The sequence below is a fragment of the Haliotis rubra genome, unplaced genomic scaffold (assembly GCF_003918875.1).
Source record: "Haliotis rubra isolate DU_JTF1 unplaced genomic scaffold, ASM391887v1 Scf1709, whole genome shotgun sequence".
Classification (NCBI taxonomy): Eukaryota; Metazoa; Mollusca; class Gastropoda; order Lepetellida; family Haliotidae; genus Haliotis; species Haliotis rubra.
The window spans coordinates 67,497-92,159 of NW_025765680.1; positions in this window are offsets into that span (position 1 = coordinate 67,497).

Genomic DNA, 24,663 nt, shown 5'->3' on the forward strand with positions numbered 1-24,663 from the left:
CTGTGTCAATTGTAGTTATACACAGGACACTGTAACCTCTGTGTCAATTGTAGGTATACACAGGACACTGTAACCTCTGTGTCAATTGTAGGTATACACAGGACACTGTAACCTCTGTGTCCATTGTAAGTTACCCAGGACACTGTAACCTCTGTGTCAATTGTAGGTATACACAGGACACTAACCTCTGTGTCTATTGTAGGTATACACAGGATACTGTAACCTCTGTGTCAATTGTAGGTATACACGGGACACTGTAACCTCTGTGTCAATTGTAGGTATACACAGGACACTGTAACCTCTGTGTCAATTGTAGGTATACACAGGACACTGTAACCTCTGTGTCAATTGTAGGTATACACAGGACACTAACCTCTGTGTCTATTGTAGGTATACACAGGATACTGTAACCTCTGTGTCAATTGTAGGTATACACGGGACACTGTAACCTCTGTGTCAATTGTAGGTATACACAGGACACTGTAACCTCTGTGTCAATTGTAGGTATACACAGGACACTGTAACCTCTGTGTCAATTGTAGGTATACACAGGATACAGTAACCTCTGTGTCAATTGTAGCTATACACAGGACACTGTAACCTCTGTGTCAATTGTAGGTATACACAGGACACTGTAACCTCTGTGTCAATTGTAGGTATACACAGGACACTAACCTCTGTGTCTATTGTAGGTATACACAGGATACTGTAACCTCTGTGTCAATTGTAGGTATACACGGGACACTGTAACCTCTGTGTCAATTGTAGGTATACACAGGACACTGTAACCTCTGTGTCAATTGTAGGTATACACAGGACACTGTAACATCTGTGTCCATTGTAAGTTACACAGGACACTGTAACCTCTGTGTCAATTGTAGGTATACACAGGACACTGTAACCTCTGTGTAAATTGTAGGTATACACAGGGCCCTGTAACCTCTGTGTCAATTGTAGGTATACACAGGACACTAACCTCTGTGTCAATTGTAGGTATACACAGGACACTGTAACCTCTGTGTCAATTGTAGGTATACACAGGACACTGTAACCTCTGTGTCAATTGTAGCTATACACAGGACACTAACCTCTGTGTCTGTGTATCACCTCTGTGTCAATTGTAGGTATACACAGGACACTGTAACCTCTGTGTCAATTGTAGGTATACACAGGACACTAACCTCTGTGTCAATTGTAGGTATACACAGGACACTAACCTCTGTGTCAATTGTAGGTATACACAGGACACTGTAACCTCTGTGTCAATTGTAGGTATACACAGGACACTGTAACCTCTGTGTCAATTGTAGGTATACACAGGACACTGTAACCTCTGTGTCAATTGTAGGTATACACAGGACTCTGTGTCTGTATAACCTCTGTGTCAATTGTAGGTATACACAGGACACTGTAACCTCTGTGTCAATTGTAGGTATACACAGGACACTGTAACCTCTGTGTCAATTGTAGGTATACACAGGACACTGTAACCTCTGTGTCAATTGTAGGTATACACAGGACACTGTAACCTCTGTGTCAATTGTAGGTATACACAGGACACTGTAACCTCTGTGTCAATTGTAGGTGTAACTGTAACCTCTGTGTCAATTGTAGGTATACACAGGACACTGTAACCTCTGTGTCAATTGTAGGTATACACAGGACACTGTAACCTCTGTGTCAATTGTAGGTATACACAGGACACTGTAACCTCTGTGTCAATTGTAGGTATACACAGGACACTGTAACCTCTGTGTCAATTGTAGGTACACAGGACACTGTAACCTCTGTGTCAATTGTAGGTATACACAGGACACTAACCTCTGTGTCAATTGTAGGTATACACAGGACACTGTAACCTCTGTGTCAATTGTAGGTATACACAGGACACTGTAACCTCTGTGTCAATTGTAGGTATACACAGGTCACTGTAACAGGACTCTGTGTCAATTGTAGGTATACACAGGACACTGTAACCTCTGTGTCAATTGTAGGTATACACAGGACACTGTAACCTCTGTGTCAATTGTAGGTATACACAGGACACTGTAACCTCTGTGTCAATTGTAGGTATACACAGGACACTGTAACCTCTGTGTCAATTGTAGGTATACACAGGACACTGTAACCTCTGTGTCAATTGTAGGTATACACAGGACACTGTAACCTCTGTGTCAATTGTAGGTATACACAGGACACTGTAACCTCTGTGTCAATTGTAGGTATACACAGGACACTGTAACCTCTGTGTCAATTGTAGGTATACACAGGACACTGTAACCTCTGTGTCAATTGTAGGTATACACAGGACACTGTAACCTCTGTGTCAATTGTAGGTATACACAGGACACTGTAACCTCTGTGTCAATTGTAGGTATACACAGGACACTGTAACCTCTGTGTCAATTGTAGGTATACACAGGACACTGTAACCTCTGTGTCAATTGTAGGTATACACAGGACACTGTAACCTCTGTGTCAATTGTAGGTATACACAGGACACTGTAACCTCTGTGTCAATTGTAGGTATACACAGGACACTGTAACCTCTGTGTCAATTGTAGGTATACACAGGACACTGTAACCTCTGTGTCAATTGTAGGTATACACAGGACACTGTAACCTCTGTGTCAATTGTAGGTATACACAGGACACTGTAACCTCTGTGTCAATTGTAGGTATACACAGGACACTGTAACCTCTGTGTCAATTGTAGGTATACACAGGGCCCTGTAACCTCTGTGTCAATTGTAGGTATACACAGGACACTGTAACCTCTGTGTCAATTGTAGGTATACACAGGACACTGTAACCTCTGTGTCAATTGTAGGTATACACAGGATACAGTAACCTCTGTGTCAATTGTAGCTATACACAGGACACTGTAACCTCTGTGTCAATTGTAGGTATACACAGGACACTGTAACCTCTGTGTCAATTGTAGGTATACACAGGACACTAACCTCTGTGTCTATTGTAGGTATACACAGGATACTGTAACCTCTGTGTCAATTGTAGGTATACACGGGACACTGTAACCTCTGTGTCAATTGTAGGTATACACAGGACACTGTAACCTCTGTGTCAATTGTAGGTATACACAGGACACTGTAACATCTGTGTCCATTGTAAGTTACACAGGACACTGTAACCTCTGTGTCAATTGTAGGTATACACAGGACACTGTAACCTCTGTGTAAATTGTAGGTATACACAGGGCCCTGTATACTCTGTGTCAATTGTAGGTATACACAGGACACTAACCTCTGTGTCAATTGTAGGTATACACAGGACACTGTAACCTCTGTGTCAATTGTAGGTATACACAGGACACTGTAACCTCTGTGTCAATTGTAGGTATACACAGGGCCCTGTATACTCTGTGTCAATTGTAGGTATACACAGGACACTAACCTCTGTGTCAATTGTAGGTATACACAGGATACTGTAACCTCTGTGTCAATTGTAGGTATACACGGGACACTGTAACCTCTGTGTCAATTGTAGGTATACACAGGACACTGTAACCTCTGTGTCAATTGTAGGTATACACAGGACACTGTAACCTCTGTGTCCATTGTAAGTTACACAGGACACTGTAACCTCTGTGTCAATTGTAGGTATACACAGGACACTGTAACCTCTGTGTAAATTGTAGGTATACACAGGGCACTGTATACTCTCTGTGTCAATTGTAGGTATACACAGGACACTAACCTCTGTGTCAATTGTAGGTATACACAGGACACTGTAACCTCTGTCTCAATTGTAGGTATACACAGGACACTGTAACCTCTGTGTCAATTGTAGGTATACACAGGGCCCTGTATACTCTGTGTCAATTGTAGGTATACACAGGACACTGTAACCTCTGTGTCAATTGTAGGTATACACAGGGCCCTGTATACTCTGTGTCAATTGTAGGTATACACAGGACACTAACCTCTGTGTCAATTGTAGGTATACACAGGACACTAACCTCTGTGTCAATTGTAGGTATACACAGGACACTGTAACCTCTGTGTCAATTGTAGGGTATACACAGGACACTGTAACCTCTGTGTCAATTGTAGGTATACACAGGGCACTGTAACCTCTGTGTCAATTGTAGGTATACACAGGACACTGTAACCTCTGTGTCAATTGTAGGTATACACAGGACACTGTAACCTCTGTGTCAATTGTAGGTATACACAGGACACTGTAACCTCTGTGTCAATTGTAGGTATACACAGGACACTGTAACCTCTGTGTCAATTGTAGGTATACACAGGACACTGTAACCTCTGTGTCAATTGTAGGTATACACAGGACACTGTAACCTCTGTGTCAATTGTAGGTATACACAGGACACTGTAACCTCTGTGTCAATTGTAGGTATACACAGGACACTGTAACCTCTGTGTCAATTGTAGGTATACACAGGACACTGTAACCTCTGTGTCAATTGTAGGTATACACAGGACACTGTAACCTCTGTGTCAATTGTAGGTATACACAGGACACTGTAACCTCTGTGTCAATTGTAGGTATACACAGGACACTAACCTCTGTGTCAATTGTAGGTATACACAGGATACTGTAACCTCTGTGTCAATTGTAGGTATACACGGGACACTGTAACCTCTGTGTCAATTGTAGGTATACACAGGACACTGTAACCTCTGTGTCAATTGTAGGTATACACAGGACACTGTAACATCTGTGTCCATTGTAGGTATACACAGGACACTGTAACCTCTGTGTCAATTGTAGGTATACACAGGACACTGTAACCTCTGTGTCAATTGTAGGTATACACAGGACACTGTAACCTCTGTGTCAATTGTAGGTATACACAGGACACTAACCTCTGTGTCAATTGTAGGTATACACAGGACACTGTAACCTCTGTGTCAATTGTAGGTATACACAGGACACTGTAACCTCTGTGTCAATTGTAGGTATACACAGGACACTGTAACCTCTGTGTCAATTGTAGGTATACACAGGACACTGTAACCTCTGTGTCAATTGTAGGTATACACAGGACACTGTAACCTCTGTGTCAATTGTAGGTATATACACAGGACACTGTAACCTCTGTGTCAATTGTAGGTATACACAGGACACTGTAACCTCTGTGTCAATTGTAGGTATACACAGGACACTGTAACCTCTGTGTCAATTGTAGGTATACACAGGACACTGTAACCTCTGTGTCAATTGTAGGTATACACAGGACACTGTAACCTCTGTGTCAATTGTAGGTATACACAGGACACTGTAACCTCTGTGTCAATTGTAGGTATACACAGGGACACTGTAACCTCTGTGTCAATTGTAGGTATACACAGGACACTGTAACCTCTGTGTCAATTGTAGGTATACACAGGACACTGTAACCTCTGTGTCAATTGTAGGTATACACAGGACACTGTAACCTCTGTGTCAATTGTAGGTATACACAGGACACTGTAACTCTGTGTCAATTGTAGGTATACACAGGACACTGTAACCTCTGTGTCAATTGTAGGTATACACAGGACACTGTAACCTCTGTGTCAATTGTAGGTATACACAGGACACTGTAACCTCTGTGTCAATTGTAGGTATACACAGGACACTGTAACCTCTGTGTCAATTGTAGGTATACACAGGACACTGTAACCTCTGTGTCAATTGTAGGTATACACAGGACACTGTAACCTCTGTGTCAATTGTAGGTATACACAGGACACTGTAACCTCTCTGTGTCAATTGTAGGTATACACAGGGCCCTGTAACCTCTGTGTCAATTGTAGGTATACACAGGACACTGTAACCTCTGTGTCAATTGTAGGTATACACAGGACACTGTAACCTCTGTGTCAATTGTAGGTATACACAGGACACTGTAACCTCTGTGTCAATTGTAGGTATACACAGGACTGTAACTGTAACCTCTGTGTCAATTGTAGGTATACACAGGACACTGTAACCTCTGTGTCAATTGTAGGTATACACAGGACACTGTAACCTCTGTGTCAATTGTAGGGTATACACAGGACACTGTAACCTCTGTGTCAATTGTAGGTATACACAGGACACTGTAACCTCTGTGTCAATTGTAGGTATACACAGGACACTGTAACCTCTGTGTCAATTGTAGGTATACACAGGACACTGTAACCTCTGTGTCAATTGTAGGTATACACAGGACACTGTAACCTCTGTGTCAATTGTAGGTATACACAGGACACTAACCTCTGTGTCAATTGTAGGTATACACAGGACACTGTAACCTCTGTGTCAATTGTAGGTATACACAGGACACTGTAACCTCTGTGTCAATTGTAGGTATACACAGGACACTGTAACCTCTGTGTCAATTGTAGGTATACACAGGACACTGTAACCTCTGTGTCAATTGTAGGTATACACAGGACACTGTAACCTCTGTGTCAATTGTAGGTATACACAGGACACTAACCTCTGTGTCAATTGTAGGTATACACAGGACACTGTAACCTCTGTGTCAATTGTAGGTATACACAGGACACTGTAACCTCTGTGTCAATTGTAGGTATACACAGGACACTGTAACCTCTGTGTCAATTGTAGGTATACACAGGACACTGTAACCTCTGTGTCAATTGTAGGTATACACAGGACACTGTAACCTCTGTGTCAATTGTAGGTATACACAGGACACTGTAACCTCTGTGTCAATTGTAGGTATACACAGGACACTGTAACCTCTGTGTCAATTGTAGGTATACACAGGACACTGTAACCTCTGTGTCAATTGTAGGTATACACAGGACACTGTAACCTCTGTGTCAATTGTAGGTATACACAGGACACTGTAACCTCTGTGTCAATTGTAGGTATACACAGGACACTGTAACCTCTGTGTCAATTGTAGGTATACACAGGACACTGTAACCTCTGTGTCAATTGTAGGTATACACAGGGCCACTGTAACCTCTGTGTCAATTGTAGGTATACACAGGACACTAACCTCTGTGTCAATTGTAGGTATACACAGGACACTGTAACCTCTGTGTCAATTGTAGGTATACACAGGACACTGTAACCTCTGTGTCAATTGTAGGTATACACAGGACACTGTAACCTCTGTGTCAATTGTAGGTATACACAGGACACTGTAACCTCTGTGTCAATTGTAGGTATACACAGGACACTGTAACCTCTGTGTCAATTGTAGGTATACACAGGACACTGTAACCTCTGTGTCAATTGTAGGTATACACAGGACACTGTAACCTCTGTGTCAATTGTAGGTATACACAGGACACTGTAACCTCTGTGTCAATTGTAGGTATACACAGGACACTGTAACCTCTGTGTCAATTGTAGGTATACACAGGACACTGTAACCTCTGTGTCAATTGTAGGTATACACAGGACACTGTAACCTCTGTGTCAATTGTAGGTATACACAGGACACTGTAACCTCTGTGTCAATTGTAGGTATACACAGGACCTGTAACCTCTGTGTCAATTGTAGGTATACACAGGACACTGTAACCTCTGTGTCAATTGTAGGTATACACAGGACACTGTAACCTCTGTGTCAATTGTGTACAGGTATACACAGGACACTGTAACCTCTGTGTCAATTGTAGGTATACACAGGACACTGTAACCTCTGTGTCAATTGTAGGTATACACAGGACACTGTAACCTCTGTGTCAATTGTAGGTATACACAGGACACTGTAACCTCTGTGTCAATTGTAGGTATACACAGGACACTGTAACCTCTGTGTCAATTGTAGGTATACACAGGACACTGTAACCTCTGTGTCAATTGTAGGTATACACAGGACACTGTAACCTCTGTGTACACAGGATTAACCTCTGTGTCAAGGTATACACAGGACACTGTAACCTCTGTGTCTGTGTCAATTGTCAATTGTAGGTATACACAGGACACTGTAACCTCTGTGTCAATTGTAGGTATACACAGGACACTGTAACCTCTGTGTCAATTGTAGGTATACACAGGACACTGTAACCTCTGTGTCAATTGTAGGTATACACAGGACACTGTAACCTCTGTGTCAATTGTAGGTATACACAGGACACTGTAACCCTCTGTGTCAATTGTAGGTATACACAGGACACTGTAACCTCTGTGTCAATTGTAGGTATACACAGGACACTGTAACCTCTGTGTCAATTGTAGGTATACACAGGACACTGTAACCTCTGTGTCAATTGTAGGTATACACAGGACACTAACCTCTGTGTCAATTGTAGGTATACACAGGACACTGTAACCTCTGTGTCAATTGTAGGTATACACAGGACACTGTAACCTCTGTGTCAATTGTAGGTATACACAGGACACTGTAACCTCTGTGTCAATTGTAGGTATACACAGGACACTGTAACATCTGTGTCCATTGTAAGTTACACAGGACACTGTAACCTCTGTGTCAATTGTAGGTATACACAGGACACTGTAACCTCTGTGTCAATTGTAGGTATACACAGGGCACTGTATACTCTGTGTCAATTGTAGGTATACACAGGACACTAACCTCTGTGTCAATTGTAGGTATACACAGGACACTGTAACCTCTGTGTCAATTGTAGGTATACACAGGACACTGTAACCTCTGTGTCAATTGTAGGTATACACAGGACACTGTAACCTCTGTGTCAATTGTAGGTATACACAGGACACTGTAACCTCTGTGTCAATTGTAGGTATACACAGGACACTGTAACCTCTGTGTCAATTGTAGGTATACACAGGACCTCTGTGTCTGTACAGGACCCTGTAACCTCTGTGTCAATTGTAGGTATACACAGGACACTAACCTCTGTGTCAACAGGACACAGGACACTAACCTCTGTGTCAATTGTAGGTATACACAGGACACTGTAACCTCTGTGTCAATTGTAGGTATACACAGGACACTGTAACCTCTGTGTCAATTGTAGGTATACACAGGACACTGTAACCTCTGTGTCAATTGTAGGTATACACAGGACACTGTAACCTCTGTGTCAATTGTAGGTATACACAGGACACTGTAACCTCTGTGTCAATTGTAGGTATACACAGGACACTGTAACCTCTGTGTCAATTGTAGGTATACACAGGACACTAACCTCTGTGTCAATTGTAGGTATACACAGGACACTGTAACCTCTGTGTCAATTGTAGGTATACACAGGACACTGTAACCTCTGTGTCAATTGTAGGTATACACAGGACACTGTAACCTCTGTGTCAATTGTAGGTATACACAGGACACTAACCTCTGTGTCAATTGTAGGTATACACAGGACACTGTAACCTCTGTGTCAATTGTAGGTATACACAGGACACTGTAACCTCTGTGTCAATTGTAGGTATACACAGGACACTGTAACCTCTGTGTCAATTGTAGGTATACACAGGACACTGTAACCTCTGTGTCAATTGTAGGTATACACAGGACACTGTAACCTCTGTGTCAATTGTAGGTATACACAGGACACTGTAACCTCTGTGTCAATTGTAGGTATACACAGGACACTGTAACCTCTGTGTCAATTGTAGGTATACACAGGACACTGTAACCTCTGTGTGTCAATTGTGTAGGCTATACACAGGACACTGTAACCTCTGTGTCAATTGTAGGTATACACAGGACACTGTAACCTCTGTGTCAATTGTAGGTATACACAGGACACTAACCTCTGTGTCAATTGTAGGTATACACAGGACTGTAACTCTGTAACCTCTGTGTCAATTGTAGGTTGTATACACAGGACACTGTAACCTCTGTGTCAATTGTAGGTATACACAGGACACTGTAACCTCTGTGTCAATTGTAGGTATACACAGGACACTGTAACCTCTGTGTCAATTGTAGGTATACACAGGACACTGTAACCTCTGTGTCAATTGTAGGTATACACACAGGACACTGTAACACTCTGTGTCAATTGTAGGTATACACAGGACACTGTAACCTCTGTGTCAATTGTAGGTATACACAGGACACTGTAACCTCTGTGTCAATTGTAGGTATACACAGGACACAATTGTAACCTCTGTGTCAATTGTAGGTATACACAGGACACTGTAACCTCTGTGTCAATTGTAGGTATACACAGGACACTGTAACCTCTGTGTCAATTGTAGGTATACACAGGACACTGTAACCTCTGTGTCAATTGTAGGTATACACAGGACACTGTAACCTCTGTGTCAATTGTAGGTATACACAGGACACTAACCTCTGTGTCAATTGTAGGTATACACAGGACACTGTAACCTCTGTGTCAATTGTAGGTATACACAGGACACTGTAACCTCTGTGTCAATTGTAGGTATACACAGGACACTGTAACCTCTGTGTCAATTGTAGGTATACACAGGACACTGTAACCTCTGTGTCAATTGTAGGTATACACAGGACACTGTAACCTCTGTGTCAATTGTAGGTATACACAGGACACTGTAACCTCTGTGTCAATTGTAGGTATACACAGGGCCCTGTATACTCTGTGTCAATTGTAGGTATACACAGGACACTAACCTCTGTGTCAATTGTAGGTATACACAGGACACTGTAACCTCTGTCTCAATTGTAGGTATACACAGGACACTGTAACCTCTGTGTCAATTGTAGCTATACACAGGGCCCTGTATACTATGTGTCAATTGTAGGTATACACAGGACACTGTAACCTCTGTGTCAATTGTAGGTATACACAGGGCCCTGTATACTCTGTGTCAATTGTAGGGATACACAGGACACTAACCTCTGTGTCAATTGTAGGTATACACAGGACACTAACCTCTGTGTCAATTGTAGGTATACACAGGACACTGTAACCTCTGTGTCAATTGTAGGTATACACAGGACACTAACCTCTGTGTCAATTGTAGGTATACACAGGACACTAACCTCTGTGTCAATTGTAGGTATACACAGGACACTGTAACCTCTGTGTCAATTGTAGGTATACACAGGACACTGTAACCTCTGTGTCAATTGTAGGTATACACAGGACACTGTAACCTCTGTGTCAATTGTAGGTATACACAGGACACTGTAACCTCTGTGTCAATTGTAGGTATACACAGGACACTGTAACCTCTGTGTCAATTGTAGGTATACACACAGGACACTGTAACCTCTGTGTCAATTGTAGGTATACACAGGACACTGTAACCTCTGTGTCAATTGTAGGTATACACAGGACACTGTAACCTCTGTGTCAATTGTAGGTATACACAGGATACTGTAACCTCTGTGTCAATTGTAGCTATACACAGGACACTGTAACCTCTGTGTCAATTGTAGGTATACACAGGACACTGTAACCTCTGTGTCAATTGTAGGTATACACAGGACACTAACCTCTGTGTCAATTGTAGGTATACACAGGATACTGTAACCTCTGTGTCAATTGTAGGTATACACGGGACACTGTAACCTCTGTGTCAATTGTAGGTATACACAGGACACTGTAACCTCTGTGTCAATTGTAGGTATACACAGGACACTGTAACATCTGTGTCCATTGTAAGTTACACAGGACACTGTAACCTCTGTGTCAATTGTAGGTATACACAGGACACTGTAACCTCTGTGTAAATTGTAGGTATACACAGGGCCCTGTATACTCTGTGTCAATTGTAGGTATACACAGGACACTAACCTCTGTGTCAATTGTAGGTATACACAGGACACTGTAACCTCTGTGTCAATTGTAGGTATACACAGGACACTGTAACCTCTGTGTCAATTGTAGGTATACACAGGACACTGTAACCTCTGTGTCAATTGTAGGTATACACAGGACACTAACCTCTGTGTCAATTGTAGGTATACACAGGACACTGTAACCTCTGTGTCAATTGTAGGGGATACACCTCTGTGTCATTGTAGGTAACCTCTGTGTCAATTGTAGGTATACACAGGACACTGTAACCTCTGTGTCAATTGTAGGTATACACAGGACACTGTAACCTCTGTGTCAATTGTAGGTATACACAGGACACTGTAACCTCTGTGTCAATTGTAGGTATACACAGGGACTACTAACCTCTGTGTCAATTGTAGGTATACACAGGACACTGTAACCTCTGTGTCAATTGTAGGTATACACAGGACACTGTAACCTCTGTGTCAATTGTAGGTATACACAGGACACTGTAACCTCTGTGTCAATTGTAGGTATACACAGGACACTGTAACCTCTGTGTCAATTGTAGGTATACACAGGACACTGTAACCTCTGTGTCAATTGTAGGTATACACAGGACACTGTAACCTCTGTGTCAATTGTAGGTATACACAGGACACTGTAACCTCTGTGTCAATTGTAGGTATACACAGGACACTATAACCTCTGTGTCAATTGTAGGTATACACAGGACACAGGACACTGTAACCTCTGTGTCAATTGTAGGTATACACAGGACACTAACCTCTGTGTCAATTGTAGGTATACACAGGATACTGTAACCTCTGTGTCAATTGTAGGTATACACAGGACACTAGCCTCTGTGTCAATTGCAGGTTAACACAGTGCCCTGTAACCTCTGTGTCAATTGTAGGTATACACAGGACACTAGCCTCTGTGTCAATTGTAGGTATACACAGGACCCTGTAACCTCTGTGTCAATTGTAGGTATACACAGGACACTCTAACCTCTGTGTCAATTGTAGGTATACACAGGACACTGTAACCTCTGTGTCAATTGTAGGTATACACAGGACACTAACCTCTGTGTCAATTGTAGGTATACACAGGACACTGTAACCTCTGTGTCAATTGTAGGTATACACAGGACACTGTAACCTCTGTGTCAATTGTAGGTATACACAGGACCCTGTAACCTCTGTGTCAATTGTAGGTATACACAGGACACTGTAACCTCTGTGTCAATTGTAGGTATACACAGGACACTGTAACCTCTGTGTCAATTGTAGGTATACACAGGACACTAACCTCTGTGTCAATTGTAGGTATACACAGGACACTAGCCTCTGTGTCAATTGTAGGTATACACAGTGACCCTGTAACCTCTGTGTCAATTGTAGGTATACACAGGACACTAGCCTCTGTGTCAATTGTAGGTTTACACAGTGCCCTGTAACCTCTGTGTCAATTGTAGGTATACACAGGACACTGTAACCTCTGTGTCAATTGTAGGTATACACAGGACACTGTAACCTCTGTGTCAATTGTAGGTATACACAGGACACTGTAACCTCTGTGTCAATTGTAGGTATACACAGGACCCTGTAACCTCTGTGTCAATTGTAGGTATACACAGGACACTAGACCTCTGTGTCAATTGTAGGTATACACAGGATACTGTAACCTCTGTGTCAATTGTAGGTATACACAGGACACTAGCCTCCGTGTCAATTGTAGGTTTACACAGGGCCCTGTAACCTCTGTGTCAATTGTAGGTATACACAGGACACTGTAACCTCTGTGTCAATTGTAGGTATACACAGGGCCCAGTAACCTCTGTGTCAATTGTAGGTATACACAGGACACTGTAACCTCTGTGTCAATTGTAGGTATACACAGGACACTAACCTCTGTGTCAATTGTAGGTATACACAGGACACTAACCTCTGTGTCAATTGTAGGTATACACAGGACACTGTAACCTCTGTGTCAATTGTAGGTATACACAGGACACTGTAACCTCTGTGTCAATTGTAGGTATACACAGGACACTGACACTGTAACCTCTGTGTCAATTGTAGGTATACACAGGACACTGTAACCTCTCTGTGTCAATTGTAGGTATACACAGGACACTGTAACCTCTGTGTGTCAATTGTAGGTATACACAGTATACACTGTATGTAACCTGTGTCAATTGTAGGTATACACAGGACACTAACCTCTGTGTCAATTGTAGGTATACACAGGACACTGTAACCTCTGTGTCAATTGTAGGTATACACAGGACACTGTAACCTCCATTGTGTCAATTGTAGGTGTAGGTATACACAGGACACTGTAACCTCTGTGTCAATTGTAGGTATACACAGGACACTGTAACCTCTGTGTCAATTGTAGGTATACACAGGACACTGTAACCTCTGTGTCAATTGTAGGTATACACAGGGCCCTGTAACCTCTGTGTCAATTGTAGGTATACACAGGACACTAACCTCTGTGTCAATTGTAGGTATACACAGGACACTGTAACCTCTGTGTCAATTGTAGGTATACACAGGACACTGTAACCTCTGTGTCAATTGTAGGTATACACAGGACACTGTAACCTCTGTGTCAATTGTAGGTATACACAGGTATACACAGGACACTGTAACCTCTGTGTCAATTGTAGGTATACACAGGACACTGTACACCTCTGTGTCAATTGTAGGTATACACAGGACACTGTAACCTCTGTGTCAATTGTAGGTATACACAGGACACTGTAACCTCTGTGTCAATTGTAGGTATACACAGTAACCTCTGTGTCAATTGTAGGTATACACTGACACTAACCTCTGTGTCAATTGTAGGTATACACAGGACACTAACCTCTGTGTCAATTGTAGGTATACACAGGACACTAACCTCTGTGTCAATTGTAGGTATACACAGGACACTAACCTCTGTGTCAATTGTAGGTATACACAGGATACTGTAACCTCTGTGTCAATTGTAGGTATACACAGGACACTAGCCTCTGTGTCAATTGTAGGTTAACACAGGACACTGTAACCTCTGTGTCAATTGTAGGTATACACAGGACACTAGCCTCTGTGTCAATTGTAGGTATACACAGGACACTGTAACCTCTGTGTCAATTGTAGGTATACACAGTAGGACACAGGACTAGCCTCTGTGTCAATTGTAGGTATACACAGGACACTAACCTCTGTGTCAATTGTAGGTATACACAGGACACTGTAACCTCTGTGTCAATTGTAGGTATACACAGGACACTGTAACCTCTGTGTCAATTGTAGGTATACACAGGACACTAGGTATAACCTCTGTGTCAATTGTAGGTATACACAGGACATAACACAGGACACTGTAACCTCTGTGTCAATTGTAGGTATACACAGGACACTGTACTGTAACCTCTGTGTCACTAACCTCTGTGTCAATTGTAGGTACACAGGACACTATACATTGTAGGTATACACTGTACACTGCCTCTGTGTCAATTGTAGGTATACACAGGACACTGTAACCTCTGTGTCAATTGTAGGTATACACAGGACACTAACCTCTGTGTCAATTGTAGGTATACACAGGACACTGTAACCTCTGTGTCAATTGTAGGTAGTGTGTACTGATGAACTGCATGGTATACGGGGAGATAATATGGTGTTTGCCGGAGACACGGTGCTTTACGGTGTTGCAATTGGTCTATTATGACGCGATTACGACGTCACCGATACGATTGAACTGCGGAGGGTTGGTCACCAGTATTATACCGGTGAACGCGATTTGGTGATCTGATATTGTACTGCGATGGGCACCGGAGGCTATACGTCTCTGTCATGCTACGGTGTTGCGAGTGCGAGGAACAATCGGAGCCACGGTGTCCTGATGCTACCCACGGTGGAACGCGGAGACCGCGGGGCGCTACCGTGTTCGGCACCGCGGTACCGGAGAACGGTGTCCTGATGTTATGCTGCCACGGTGACGCGGAGGGTACGGTGTCACTGATATTGCGCGGGCTTGGTGTCTGATGCCACGGTGTTGCCGGAGATTGATGATACTGATATTATGCGGTGGGCGATTTTGGCGCTGATATTACGGTGACGCGAGGGAGCTGGTGTCCTGATCATGCCACGATTGAACTGCGGGGTTACGGGGCATTGACCTGCGGTGCGGAGACTGTTCGATGTACCCACGATTGGACGGAAGGTTACGATTGTTCATAATCGTACCTACGGTCGAACGCGAGTACGGTCGTGTCATACCGGTGACGAACGTCCGTATCACTGATACCTGATTGTTACGGAGGGACCGGTGTCGATTGATACGATGAACGGAAGACCAATTGATGGAATGTCATACTACGATTGTTTGCGGAGGTCCTGAGGACCCACTGATACCGGTGGTACGGAAGGCCTGTTGATTGACGCGGAGACGGTCGGTCATAGTATTGTGATTGTTTGCAGGCCTGATGGGCCGGTGAACGGTCTGATAGATTGACGCGGATACGGTAATCTGATATTGTAACGGTCGACATGTTAACCTACGATTGACGCGGTATGCGGGGCCTGGTTACATTGACGCGAAGACACGGTGATCTGGTACAATTGACGCGGAAGACACGATTGATACTTTATTACGGTGTTGCCGGAGACGGTCTGAACGTACCTGATTGGGCACGGGTCGTGTATACCACGATTGTTGCCGAACGTTACGATCACCGATGAACAATACCGCGAATGGTCGATTATTATACCTGATTGACTGCGGAGACGGTCGATCGGTCGATACTGATTGTTTTGAGTACGAGGACTTGATGATAACCTGATTGACACGGAGATTACCGAATGACAACATTACCTACGATTGTTGCGGAGATTACGGTGAACACCGGAATTTTTGAGGGCCGTGTCAATGAAACCCGGTGAACGCGGTGTTGCGGAACACGGTATCACCGATGACGTACGGTCCCGCGCGGACTGGTGATGCTGATGTAACACCGATTGGGCACCCGGGTACGCAATGTTGCGTATCCGATGTATACCACGGTGGAACTGCCGGAAGATTACGATGATACGATTGTTGCCGGAGACCCGCGGTCGTCACTAGCGTATACGTACGATGATGCCGGAATTTTGATGTCAATACCACGGTCGACACGGAAGACTGAATTGATCCTGATGACGATTGACACGGGGTTACGGGGCGACGGAGATTTGGTGTCTGTGTTGCTACTACGATGCCGAGTTCAGTCGATCGTTATACTACGGTGTTTGCCGGAGACGGTCGATGCGTGTACAGTTGACGCGGAAGTTCGGTCGATACTGTACCCGATTGACGCCGATACGGATACGATGATAATACGGCGTCTGTCAATACTGACGGGGATACGGTATCATACGGTCGGAAGGTTCCAGTTGTACCGGTCGAGACGGTGTCTGATACTGATGGAGCACGGAAGACTTTGATACAGTTGAACGCGGAAGATTACGAACTGATGAAACCACGATTAATTTGTTCGAATCTGATATTATACGGTCGATACCGGAATACGAACGATTGATTGACACCGGAGACTACGGTTGACACCGGGTACGATCACCGATATTGTACTGATTGACGGAGATTGGTCGTCGCGATGCCACGATTGACTTGAACTGATGATAATCTGATTATTGACTTTTAGTACGAAGGACTATTTACAGTTACGCGAGATACTTATTATGCTACGATTGGCATCGGACCCTGTCTATACTGATTGTTGCAGACGTCTGTGTTATTACCACGGTTGAACGGAGATTACGTGTCATGATATTGTACTTACGATTGAACGCGAAGGTTGATGATCGCAATCCCCGGTACGGTTACGTTAATGACTTACGATGGACGCGGATGTTACGATTACGATTGACGGAGTTGTGTCCTGTGTTGCAACACAGTTGACGCGGAAGACCGGTCATGATAATCTATGATGACGCGAGACGGTGTCTGTTGCGAGTTGATTCGATATGACGATACGATGGACGCGGAAGGTTGATTGATATATTAATACCCTGATTGAGGACGGTACGGTCTGTTATCTGGTACGGAACAGTCTGTCGTGCTTCGGTCGACTGCGAATACGGGCCCGCAATGACGTACTACGGTTACGCGAAGTTGATGTCCTGTTATTATACGATTGGACGAAGATTACGGTCGATACTGATGTTACGGTCCGACGCAGACAGTGTCGATATTATACTGATTGAACGCGAATGCACGAGGGCCTGATATTCATACCTGATTTACGGAAGATTACGATTGATACTGATGTTATACCGGTGTTTGCGGAGATTACGGTGATCTGTGTGACACGATGGACACGGATGCGGTCGATATGTTATTACTACGGACACCGGAAGACGATTCACCGATGATTGGTACGGAAGACACGGTCGATAGATATTCTGATTGTTTGCGAGATTACGATATCGCAATGTTATTGCCACAATGGAGATTGGTGTCTGTGTGTACTGGTGAACACGGAGATACGGTGTCGCAATATTATGATTGACACCGGTACGGTGTCCTGATATTGTAACTACGGTGTTGCAGGTTACTGTGTCGATATTACCGGTGTTTACCGGAAGTTACGATGATCATGTTCATATACGGTGTTTGCGGTGTTGCTACGATTGTTTGCGGAGATTCGGTGTTCTATTGTACTTACGGTGTTGCGGAAGTTACGTCTGATATTGCCACGATGAACGCGAGTTGATGATACGACGGAAGATTACGGTGTCTGTTAATACCGGTGTTTTGCCGGAGAACGCAGTAACGTACCCGATGGTTGCGAGTACGTTGATATTGGCCATACGATTGACGGAAGACGGTGTCTGATGTGTACTACGGTGTTGATGCTGTTATCCCTGATTGACGCGAATGTTACGATTCTGTTGCTACGGTTGACACCGGAGGTCGATACTGATGATGTACCTGATTGATTGGTGTCTGTTATCCCTACATTGACGCAGGTATACGGACTGTTGCCTGCACGGAGATACGATTCTGCTGATTGACGCATGAGGACTGTGTTTACCCGGAGATTACGGTGTCTGTTACCACAATTGAACGGAGATTACGTGTCTGATATTGTACGAACGCGGAGGTTCAGTGATATGATATGCTGACACCCGGAGTACCGGAGATACGATATTGCGCGAGTTACGGTGTCTGATATTACTTACGATTGACACCGGAGAACACGGTCGTGTGACACGATGGATGCTGTTATTATTACCGGTCCCGACGATTGTTCTACGGTGATGCGGAGGTACGATTGTCGTCGATGCCTGGGTGACGCGAAGATTACGATTCATCCTGTGTTATTATACAATGAACGCGAGTTGATCTATTATTCATACCACGATTGAACACGGAAGATTTACGATGATCTGATGTATACGATTGAACGCGAAGTTACGGTGTCTGTCAGTAACTACCGACACGGAATATCAACAATGTAGACACGGAAGGCAGTGTCTGTGCTGCCGATTGAACACGGAGAACCACGGTCTGTTGTACCTACCGCGGTGTATTGTACCGATTGAACGGAACTACGGTGCCTGTTATACCTGATGCGGAAGTGCGGTGTCTGTTATACCGATTGACGCGGAACACGGTGATCGTGTGGCATACGGTGCGGATATGTTACGGTCTGGTACCACGATTGTTTACCCGGAATTACGGTGTCTGTGTACGGTACCGGAAGGTATTGATCGTGTACCACGAACGGTTTGTTGTCTGATGACATTACAACGGATTTACGCGAGGACCCGGTGATCTTGATATACAGTTGTTTAGTCATATTTTGATTTTGCCGGAGACGGTCACTGATATTCGCTTCAACTACGGTTGACACGGGGACCCTTTGTCCTATTGATACCGGTGTTTGTTACGGTATCTGATATTACCTGATGAACACGGAGATTGGTCTGTTAATACCACGGTGTTTACCGGAAGACCCGGTCTCCTGATATTCGCTACGATTGACACGGAATTTACGGTGTTCTGTGTACGATTGACGCGGAGGTTACTTTGTGTCCGCAATATTATTACCACGAACACCAGCGGAAGATATTTCTTACTGTTACGGAAGGTGGTGGTCTGATATTACCCACGATTGACGCAGGTGAGGACCTGATATTATACGGTGTTTGCAGGCCACGGTATTCATATTAATGATCTGATTGTTTGCGAGATGTTACGATGATCTGTCCCCACGATTGTTTGCGGAGATTGATACCGGTGTTATTGCCACGGTGACGCGGAGGTTCGTTGGACGCGGGTATGCGGGGCCCTGTGTGCTGCTACGGTTACGCAGGAGACGGTGTCACTGGTATACGATTGGTGCATCGGTGTGGGACACCGATACCACGATTGACGCGATTTTGTCTGTTGTATACCGATTGGACGGTGCAATCGGTATTACGATTGTTTGCGGAGATTCTGGTGTGTACCCACGATTGACGCAGTGTGCGAGGGATTTTGTGCTTTGTTGCGCGGAGTTGCGATTGATGTCACCAGTACCCACGGTGGGCACGGAGATTACGGTCGTCGTCTTAATGCCACGATTGACGGAGGTACGGTCGTCATGATGTGACTTTGATGGACGGATCGTTACGATTGTCGCGGTAATTGTACCTACGTTGGGCGCGGAGACGATTGATAACTGGTCTGGCTGATTGACGCGGAGTTGGTGTCACTGTTTATTGCCTACGGTGTTTGCCGGAGTATGCGATTGGCACTGATGTGTACCTGATTGACGCGGAATTTTGATGTCGCCGATATACCCACGGTGACGCGGAGATTTACGGTCGACTTTGATGGTTTGCCGAGATGTTACGATTGATATGATGGTATGCTACGATTGGGCACGGAGATTACGATTGATACTGATGTTATGCCTACGGTGTTTGAGTGCGGTCGATCGTGTTATACCTACGGTCGTTGCGGAGATTACGGTATCTGATGACGTACCTGATGAGCGCGGACCGGTGTCGTGTTATTGCCTGATTGATTGATACTGATATGCAGGCGCGGAGATTGATGCTGATGTGGCCTGATTGACGGAGGATTACTTTGACGTCATGATGACGTACCTACGGTTGCGGAGGTTACGGTCGATGTTATGCCGACGCGGAAGATGCGACGTCGCAGTGTTCGTACCTGATGAACGCGGAGACGGTGTTCCGCAGTGGCTCCTTACCACGGTCCGAACGCGGAGACCTGATGTTATTACCTGACGCGGAGATTACGATGATCTGATGTTTATTATTTGGTGTTGCGAGTTGCTGTCTGATGACAGCCGCCTACGGTCGAACGCGATTACGGTCATGATATTATGCCACAGTTGAACTGCCGGAGGTGGTGTTCAATGCCTACAGTTGACGCAGGCCTGTTGTGCCTGGTGTTGCGGAGATACGGTGATCGTGTCGATTGGTGCGGATGCGGTCGTCATGTCGGTGTTTGCGGAGATTATTGATACTGATGATGCAGTTGTTGATCTACGGTGTTGCCGGAGCAATACGAGGGATGTTATTGCCACGGTTACGCAGGAGGGCGATTGATGCGATGTTCGTACGGTGAACGCGGAACCGGTATGATGATTATGCTACGATTTACGCGAGTTGCGATGATGTACCTGATTGACGCGGAGTTACGGTGTCTGTGTGACACGGACGCAGTCGTGCGGTGTCTTATTGTGTACCCACGATTGTTGCCGAGACACGGTCATAATGTGTACCTGATTGACGCGGAAGTTACGGTGTCGATGTGCCATTACTACGGTGGGTGCGGATACGACGATACTGTTATTATACCGATGAACGCGGAAGGTTAGTGTTGTATACGGTGTTGCGAGTCTGTGTCGTACACGGTTGTTGCGGAAGTTGCGATTGGTCTGTCATGCGTACGGTGTTGCGGAGGTTATGACATCATGATAAACCGCGGAAGTACGGTGTCGGTGTTTACCGGAGGTCCGGTGATCATATTGGTACGGTTGACGCGGGTATACCTGATGATAATATACGGTGTTTGAAGTCTGATGTTTAATGCTACGATTGAACGCGAGATCACCATTATTGACTTACGGACGCGAATGTTGCGATTGATCTGATATTGTACCACGGTGGAGCACGGAGATTTTATTACCGATTGACACGAGATTGATCGATATGATTGACGGTTACGGTGTCCTGTTATTGTACCGCCTGATGAACGCGAAGGGTTGGTCGTCACCTGATGCCTGATGCGGAGAACACGGTCGTCACCGATGTTATACCTGATTGACACCGGAGAGATTACGGTCTGTTCAGCAGCTGATTGACGCGGAATTGCTGACGATACTGATGATATTATACGGTGCGAGATTTACCGATTGATCGTTCATACTGATTACGACGCGAGTTGCGACGTCATATTGATGCCTGACAGACGCGGAGGTTGAATGATCGCGATGTTAACTGATTGACTGCGGAAGTGCGGTCGATCACCGATGTGTACCGGTCGGAGCACCGGAGACACGGTCGTCATGATGGCACGATTGTTGCAGTTGCCGGCGTCACCGACAGCCGTGCGAGTTACGGTCACTGATATTATGAACGCGGAGACCAGTGTCTATTATTGTACCACGATTGACGCGGTATATGCGGGGCCCTGATATTATACCGATTGTTTACCCGGAACACGATTGATCGCGATGATTGACGCGGATTCGATATTGATCTGATCCGATATTCATACCTACGATTGACGTTCTGATTGGGCGCGAATTAATACTGGTATACTGGTGGAGGTTACGGTGTCATATTGGCCACCTGGTCGGGCGCATGGCTGCGAGGGATTTTGTGTACCACGGTGTTGCGGAAGTGCGATTGATCTGTTACGGACGAGGAGACCACGGTGTCTGTTATACGGTGTTTGCGGTTGAATGAATACTGATATTTGATTGACGCGAGTACGATTTGCGAGTATATGTTATTGCCTACGGTTGAAGTTACGGTCGTGTTATTACTGATTGTTGCGAAGATTATCATGACGTGGACGCGGATGAATGCCACGATTGATGCGGAACTGCGATGATGCGGTCGGTATACGGCGACTGCGGAGATACGGTATCACATTGTTTTGTATACCTGATGAACACCGGTACCACGGTCGAACTGCGGACGCGATGACACGGTGGGCGCGGTACGGAATATATTGATACCGTTAGTCATATTCGGTAATACCTACGATTGACGCGAGTTGGTGTCTGTGTACTGATGGGCGCGGGTATGCGGGGCCGCGATGATATACGATTTGCGAGGAGATTACGATTGATACTGATGGTGTACCCTGATTGTTCCGGAAGTTACGATTGATCACCAATTATTACGGACTGCGGATGTTACGGTGTCACCGATGACAACCTACGATTACGGTGTCATGATGACAATGCCATTGACACGAAGACGGTGATCGTTAACTACCTACGGTCCGAACGCGAAGTTGTACCCTGACCAGATTTGCGGAGACGGTGAATACCAGTATGCTGATTGGGCACCGGAGAAGCGTTGATACTTGATATTACCCGGTACGGAAGATTACGATTGATACTGGTGTAACTACGATTGAACACCGGAAGTAATACTACGGTGACGGAGACACGGTGTTCGATGATATTACGATTGTTTGCGAGATTGTTATTGATATGATATTATACGGTCGTTTGGTACGAGGACCCTGATATCATACGGTGGAGCACGGAAGATTGCGATTCGATACTGATGCCACGGTGTTGCGGAAGTGCGATCTTTCATTGACTGACACGGACACCGAGATCACCGATGTACCCTACGGTGTTTGCGGAGATAATGCCGTGGTATACCCACGGTTGACGAGTGTCGTGTACGGTTGACGCGAGATACGGTATCTGTGTTATACGAACGCGGAAGACCAGTTGTCTGATATTCTTACGGTGAACGCGGAGATATGATGACCGTACTACGGTCGATGATGACAGCTTACGATTGACGCGGAGTTGCTGTACGTCGCAGTGTTTGCCGGAGATTGTTCGTTATTACGATTGACGCGGAAGTTGCGGTATCTGTTATACGATGAACGCGGAAGATTGAACGATCTGTGTTATTACGGTGAACGCGATTACGTCACCATTAATGTACTACGGTGTTGCGGAGGTACGATCACCGTGTACGGTGTTCCGCGTCTGTGTTGTCTGATTGACGCGGAAGGTTTGATGATATGATAACACGATTGAACTTGCGGAAGGGACGGTGTCCTGTTATGCGCACGCAGGTATGCGGGGCCCGCGATGACATACCTGATTGACACGGAAGGTACGGTGTCATATTGTCCCGGTGTTTGCAGATACGGTCTGTGACGATCCCTACGGTGTTTGCGGAAGGTTGGTCGATCGCAATGATACCGGTGACACCGGAAGGCCAGTGATGTTATCCCACAGTGACGCGGAAGTAACACGGGGCCCGCGAACTACGGTGACGCAGGTTACGGTCACTATTATGCCACGGTCGATGATATACGAGTTTTGATAACAACTGAATACGGTGTTGGTACGGTCGATCTATTCTTACCTGATTGGACGGGTACGGTGTCTGTTACCTACGATTGACGCGGAGATTGAATGATACTGATGACGTACCTGATTACGACACCAGGTAATACGAGTTACTGATGACGCGCAATTTGCGAGAGGTTACGATTGATACTGTTATACAATTGACACCCGGAAGACACGATTGATCGCAATAATGACTTACGATGGTTGCAGATGATACGGTGTCGTATTCATACTACGATTGACGCGGAGACACGGTCGATAAATCGACGGCCATACGCGATTGCGACGATAATGACGTACCACAATGAACGCGGAGATTACAGTGTCACCTATTATTATACTGATTGACGCCGATTTTATTATAGCTACGGTATTTGCAAAAGGTACGGTCGT